Source organism: Gavialis gangeticus, unplaced genomic scaffold (assembly GCF_001723915.1).
Source record: "Gavialis gangeticus isolate Ggan-Ray unplaced genomic scaffold, GavGan_comp1, whole genome shotgun sequence".
Classification (NCBI taxonomy): domain Eukaryota; kingdom Metazoa; phylum Chordata; order Crocodylia; family Gavialidae; genus Gavialis; species Gavialis gangeticus.
Window position 1 is genome coordinate 7,530,526 of NW_017729029.1, and position 7,077 is coordinate 7,537,602.

A 7,077-nucleotide genomic window follows, 5' to 3' on the forward strand; every position below is an offset into this window, starting at 1 on the left:
TGAGAGGCTGAGAGCCATGGGGCTCTTTGGCTTGGAAAAGTACAAGCTCAGGGGTGATCTGATGGCCACCTATAAGTTTATTAGGTGTGACCACCAGTATCTGGGGGAATGTTTGTGGACCAGAGCGCCCCAAGGGATGATGAGGTTGAATGGTTATAAACAACTGCAAGACCATTTCAGGCTGGATATAAGGAAGAATTTCTTTACTGTCTGAGCCCCTAAGGTCTGGAAGAGCCTGCCATCAGAGGTGGTTCAAGCACCTACATTGAACACCTTCAAAAGTAAATTGATGCTTATCTTGCTGGGATCCTATGACCTCAGCTGACTTCCTGCCCTTCAGGCGGGGGGCTGGACTTGGTGATCTTCCGAGGTCCCTTCCAGCCCTAATGTCTATGAAATCTATGAAATCTAAGTATGTCATCCTCCTGCTCCCCTCAGCATTGGTGAGACTACAGGTGGAGTAGTGTGTCCAGTTCTGGGTGTTGCACTTCAAAAAGGATGTGGAAAAGCTTGAAAGAGTCCAAAGGAGGGCCACACAAATGTTTAGAGGTTTGGAGAACAGGCCATATGAGGAGAGGCTGAAGGACATGGAACTGTTCAGCCTGGAGAAGAGAGACTTAGGGGGGACTTGGTAGCAGCCTATAAATATATAAGGAGCAAACATCAAGGTCTGAGAGAGCATCTGTTCACCAAGACACCCCAGGGGAAGACAAGGAATAATGGATATAAACTGCTAGAAGATCACTTTAGATTGGATATAAGGAAAAACTTCTTCACGGTTTGAGTGTCCAGAGTCTGGAACAGACTTCCCCCACAGGTCGTACAATCACCTACCCTGGAGATCTTCAAAAGATGACTGGACTCACACCCTTCCTGCCTAAGAGCAGCAGGCTGGACCTGATGATTTCATGAGGTCCCTTCCAGCCCCTAACTTCTATGACTCTGTGTCTTCCTAACAGTCAAAACTTGCTTGGATGTTTAAAAAGAACCATAACAAAGAACCAAAATCTGTAGCCTGGTGGTACTGGCTATATACCCATGGGATCATTACTCCATCATGACTGGCATTTGTATGTGGCAGTGACCGTACCCTAAGACACAGGCACCAAATACATGGGGACCTGAGGGCCCTGGCCCCCCTCAGGAAGAGGGTAGGGTGACCATCCATCCCTGATGGAGTGGGACAGTCCCAAAATAGGAACATCAAGTTCCAGTCCCAGGCTGCATGACTTCAGGACAGTCTGTGGTGGGGGAGGGGGAAGATTGAGGCCCCCACAGTGAGGAAGGGAATGGGGCAGGTGCTGAGCCTGGGGCGCTGCCCAGCCAGAGTGGTGCATGAGGCCTGGGCCCAGGGCAGGGGGCGGGACCGAACCATGGGTGGCTTGCCTAGGAGGTGGGGAGAGCAGCTCCCTGCTGCTGTGTGCACTCCCAGGGAGGGAGGAAGTGGGGGGCATGTGCCCCCAGATTTGTGTGTGGGGTGGGGGCAGATGTAGACTGCTGTATCCTTTACCAATGTGGTTGGGGTGGTGGCATGGAGTTGTGCCCCTCACTGGTGCACCTTGCTATGGTGGTGCGGCTAGCATGGGGCTCCCAGGAGGAGGGAAGTAGGATGGGGAGCCCTGCAGCAGGCAGCCCGCATCTTCCCCTGCCCCCACATGGGCTTCACTTGACTCTGCTCTGGCTGTGCCACTGTGGGGGTGGGGAGGCAGGCACGTGTTCCATCTTTCCATTCTGAAAAGGCGGTCGCTCAAGAAGAGGACTGTCACACGTCCATCATCTTAGGTTCCCCCACCAGGCAAAAATAAAAGTTGGCGCCTATGCCCTGATGTGTCCTCACCTTCCAACTGCCTGACATCTCTGCTTCAGTGATACCTGAATGTCCTGCAAAGGTCTCACTGCCAGAAAGGTAAGGGCTTTATTTTCTGGTGCTTCCCTACCACAAAGCCCTGTTCCATAGTTGGTAGGGTAGGAAGGGACCTGAGCAGATCATCAAGTCCGACCCCCTACCATGGCAGGAAAGAGTACTGGGGTCAAACAACCTTGTCAAGGTGATCGTCTAGCCTCCTCTTAAAGATCCCCAGGGTAGGAGCCAGCACCACTTCTCTTGGAAGTTGGTTCCAGATCCTAGCCGCCCTGACCATGAAGTAGTGCCTCCTGATATCTAACCTAAATCTACCCTCTGCCAGCTTGTGACCGTTATTCCTGGTCACTCCTGGTGGTGCTCGGGGGAACAGGGACTCCCCCAATTCCTGCTGGTCCCCCTGACTAGTTTGTAACAGGCCACTAGATCCCCCCTCAGCCTTCTCTTGTGGAGGCTGAACAGGTTCAGGTCCTGTAGCCTCTCCTCATAGGGCCTGCCCTGCTGCCCCGTTGACTGACTGACTGCTTTCAGGCACCTGATGTTAGAAGTTAGAACAGCTCCAGTTTCCCAAATGCCTCCTGTCACTACAACTCTTGTCACTACACAACAGAACCATGAGCATTCCTGGATCTTACACCTCCACCTACAGAAATGTAATATATTCATCCAGTGCACTGAATGTGCTGATGGAAGCTATGTTAACGCACATTGAAAATCCATCAAAGAAAAAAATACCCAATTACCTGTGGGTGTACATTTTGCACAAGAAAACCACTCTCTCTTCATTATCTCAGTTCTAATCCTCAAAGGGAATTTTCAAAACACCTTTTGTAGATGAGCCTATGAGCTTCACTTCATAAATCTACCGGATACAAAAAATCATGGACTAAATACAGACATTGGTTTTATGGCACATTATAACTTGTCTGCCATCTGATAAACCCAGGTAACCTGTCTACATTTTACCAGTCACATTTTATCACCTGTTGCCTGTTACATTTTATCAAATGTTGACATGGGTGGAAAAATGGCTTATGAGACATGCCCAGAGAGTGGTGGTGGTGCAGTTTAACAAAGATAAGTGCCATATGTTGCACCTAGGGAGGAAGAATCATCAACATATCTATAACCTGGGAGGTGCCATTCTAAGTAGTACAACTATGGAAAGGGATCTTGGAGTTGTAGTCAACTCCAAAATTAACAGGAGGCACCAATGTGATGAAGTAATAAGTCCAACTAACCACACTCTTTCTTGCATAAGTAGGTGCATTACAAACAGGTCTAGGAAGGTGATACTTCCCCTCTATACGGCATTGGTTAGACTGCAGCTGGAGTACTGTGTCCAGTTTTGGGCGCTGCACTTCAAGAGGGATGTGGGTAAGCTGAGGAGGGTTCAGAAGGGGGCCCTCTCTCTAGTTAAATGCCTACAGGAAAAACCCTATAAGGACTGATTGAGGGACCTGAATCTCTTCAGCCTCCACAAGAGAAAGCTGAGAGGTGATCTTGTATCCATCTACAAACTCATCAGGGGGGACAGCAGAAAATAGGGAATACGATGTTTACCAGGGCGGCCTTCAGGGTAACTAGAAACAATGGCCAGAAACTGAAGGAGAGCAAATTTAGATTGGACATCAGGAAAATATTCTTTACAGTGAGGGTTGCCAAAATATGGAATACGCTTCCAAGGGAGGTGGTGCTAACCCCTTCCTTGGAGGTATTTAAGAGGAGATTGGACAAACACCTGACTGGGATCATCTGACCCCAGCACTCTTTCGTGCCCAGGGCAGGGGGTCAGACTCAATGGTCTAACCCTAAAATCTATGAAATCTATTCCCCTTTTGTTCCCCCACCCCACCTACCTGTCTCACACCCATTAACGTCTATCCTCTCTGATCTTTCCTGCCATGCATTTGCATTCTCAAAGACATGCATTTTGCATATTGGCTTACGCTTCTGTTTGACCCTAGAGAGAAGGCATACACCAGGAGTCTCTTCCTGTGCCTGAAGAAGGGTGCCTATGCCCGAAAGCTTGCAAAGAACATTTTTTCAACTACTCAGTTGGTCTAATAAAAGATATCACATTTGCCCAAATAACCTTGTCTGCGTATGGCCTAAGGTAACTCTCATGAGCACTGAATGAAAAAAAAAAAACCCTTGTAAACCAATGTGCATGGCTAACTCCATTGCAATCCCCCCACTGTCTTGCTCCTACATGTAAGGGGTTTTTTGTTTGTTTGTTTTTTTAAGCCTTATTCAGTGGCATAGGGTGTTGGCTGCAGCCAAGGCTGGGGGTTGTGAGTGGAGTGTGCCAGTACTCCTGCTGGAACTTAAATCCTGGCTAGAGAGTTTGTTTTGCCACAACCCTCAGCATCAGACCAATCACCATATTTGGTGTCAGGAACGAATTTTCCCCATTGGTATAGGCGGTGAGGGTTTTTGCCTTCCTCTGTAGCAGAGGGCAGGGCCCTCTATCTGGGATCTCTTGGGTATATATTAATAATCTTCTACAGAAGCAGGACATTGGCTGCCATGATTCCCCTTCTTTGCCTGTGCCTGGTTAGGGTGTTGGACTAGATGACCTATGGAGTTCCCTTCCAGCTCTACTTCCCTATGATTCAATGAATTATGACACAATGGGTGTGTCTACATGTGCACCTGATTAGGAGCAGATTTGTTCCCAACTAGAGCAGCCTAGTACAAGGATGCTTACACCCTTCTGTGCCCCTCTGCAGCAGCCAGAATGAGCTACAGAATCTTCTGGGGGCTGGCAAGGTGCCTGGGGGCTGATCCCAATGCACTTGGGGCCAGAAAAGCTCTCCCAACTGCAGTGGTAGCTGTCTCCTGGCCCTGTGCACATCAGGACAGGACCTGATATGTACAAGGCCAGGAGACAGCTGCTGCTGCAGCAGAGAGAGCTCTCTTGCTGGGACACACAGCTGCCAGTGAGCCCCCTGCTGAGTGGGGCTTCCCTAGGAGTTATCCTGAGTGTGGGGCAGCTGCCACTGAGCCTCCTGCCAGGCAGGTCCCCTTGTTTAGCAGGGGAATGGCTGGGATCTGTCCCTCAGGTGGCAGCTGCCAGCAAGCCCCATGTAGCCCTGCTGAGCTAGGGGTGCACAGGGCTCAAGCTGCCCTACTTGAGTTCCCATCCCCCACCCACCTCCCAGAGCAGCTCTGCACAGTGCAGAGCTAGGAACTCAGGAGAGTGAGCAGGGACTGGAGTTCCCAGCTCTGCACTGTGCAGAGCTGCTCCAGAGAGCGAGTAGGGGCTGAGTTCCCAGACCTCACTTGCTCTCTGAAGGTAACAGCTCCATGATGGGACCTGGGAGCTGGGGCAGGGGGCAGAGAGCTCCCCAGTCCTGCCACAGATTGGCTCCCAGCTCCTGGGGGGAGCCAGGAGCTAAGCAGTGCCAGGATAGGGGATAGAGAGCTCTCCATCCCCAATGGCTCCCTGCTGCCTAGGCTGACCAGGAACAAATTTGCTCCCAGTCAGCATCTACACATGCAGTACTGCATTGTAATTACTGGGCAGTTAATCTAGTACCTGTATTTACTGTGAACTATATGCCCCACACATGTAGACTATGAAGGTTTACTGTGCAGTAGATTAGATTACTGTGCAGTAAAGCATCTTGTGTAGATGTGCCCACTGTTCTACAAAACCCAGTGCTCCAGAATTCAGTCATGTGTCATGTGTGTAGCCTGCTGAGGTTATTCATCTGTAGGTTTGATGTTTCAGAGGAATATTTAGAGAAACTTCACCATCCACTTGGACATTTCTCTGATTCTCCCCCTTCCATTTATAAAGTTTTAATTGTTCAATTATAGACTAGAAGCCCCATGACTTAGTTGATCAAAGACACCTGCCATGAATAACACAGAGAAAAGATTTAAAGCAAACAGTTTGCCAATGATCCATCAGGTTAAATGTTTAGTACCAAAAGAGGGGGGTTTCTTGAGACATGTAGAATAATGAACAAATTCACAAAGATCAAAGGCTCCTGGATTATAGTTTGCAAACAGAATAATTAACTGAAATTCATCCAGTGAATCAAACTTTAATCCTCTTACTGAGTAAGACTCAAAACCTATTTAAGGAAGCTTTCCTTTTTTCCTTTCAAATACTACAGCAGAGATGCTGCAACATGGCTTCCAGTTAACCGGGTAACTTTCCACTGAATACACACAAGCATTTCCCAAAATCTCATTTCTACCTGTAGGCTAGAAGTGTCCTTTCCACACCTGAGTATACCAGCTCTTTGCTCTGAAGCTTGCTCTCTGAAAAATCTACTTTTCTTTGCCAGACTTTCCCTTTCTAAAAGAGGCCATCACTTACACCATTTAAATGCTGATTTTTCATTAAAATGTGATGTCTTTTACCTTTTTGGATCTTGCAAGCTGAAGTGGAAATTATGCCCCATTTAACATTCATTTCACCACAGGAAGGCCATCATAATCTAGTGTGTCAGGATGGAAACAGCCTGTAAAATTTGTTTCCCTGGAATTTCTCCTCCTTGTAGTTGCTTCTTTGTGGCTCAGACTTAAGCATAGAGGATGGTGTGTTATAAAAGTAGATTAATTAATGGATTTTCAGGGATTTGAGTAGGGTGGCATAGAATTGCTCTTGGGCACCTAAGTCCACCTAGATGCCTAATAGGTGGGACAGAACCTGGCCCACAATGCTTAGAAAATTTTTTAGCAGTGCTAAGGGGATGCTGTTGCCATGATGGCCTATGACATATGCAAGAGGCAAGGATTATTGTTGTCATATCTTTTGTTGGAACAACTGAACATTTGGGATAGACATAGGCTAGGTCTTGGGCATCAAAATATACTTCCTCAGGCCTCTATAAGAAAGGTTCCTGGAGTCATAGAATCATAGAAGTAGGGTCGGAAGGGACCTTATAGATCTTCAAGTCTGACCCCCTGCCAGGGCAGGAGAAAAAACTGGGCTCAAATGATCCCAGCTAGGTAGGCATCAAGCCTCTTCTTAAAGACCCCCAAGATAGGAGCCAGCACCACTTTCCTTGGAAGTTGGTTCCAGATCCTAGCCGCCCTGACTGTGAAGTAGTTCTTATGGATGTCTAATTTAAACCTACTCTCCAACGACTTGTGGCTGTTATTCCTTGTTATGCCAGGGGGTGCTAGGGGAAACAAGGTCTCCCCCAAACCCTTCTGGTCCCCCGTAGTGAGTTTATAGATGGTCACCAGGTCCCCCC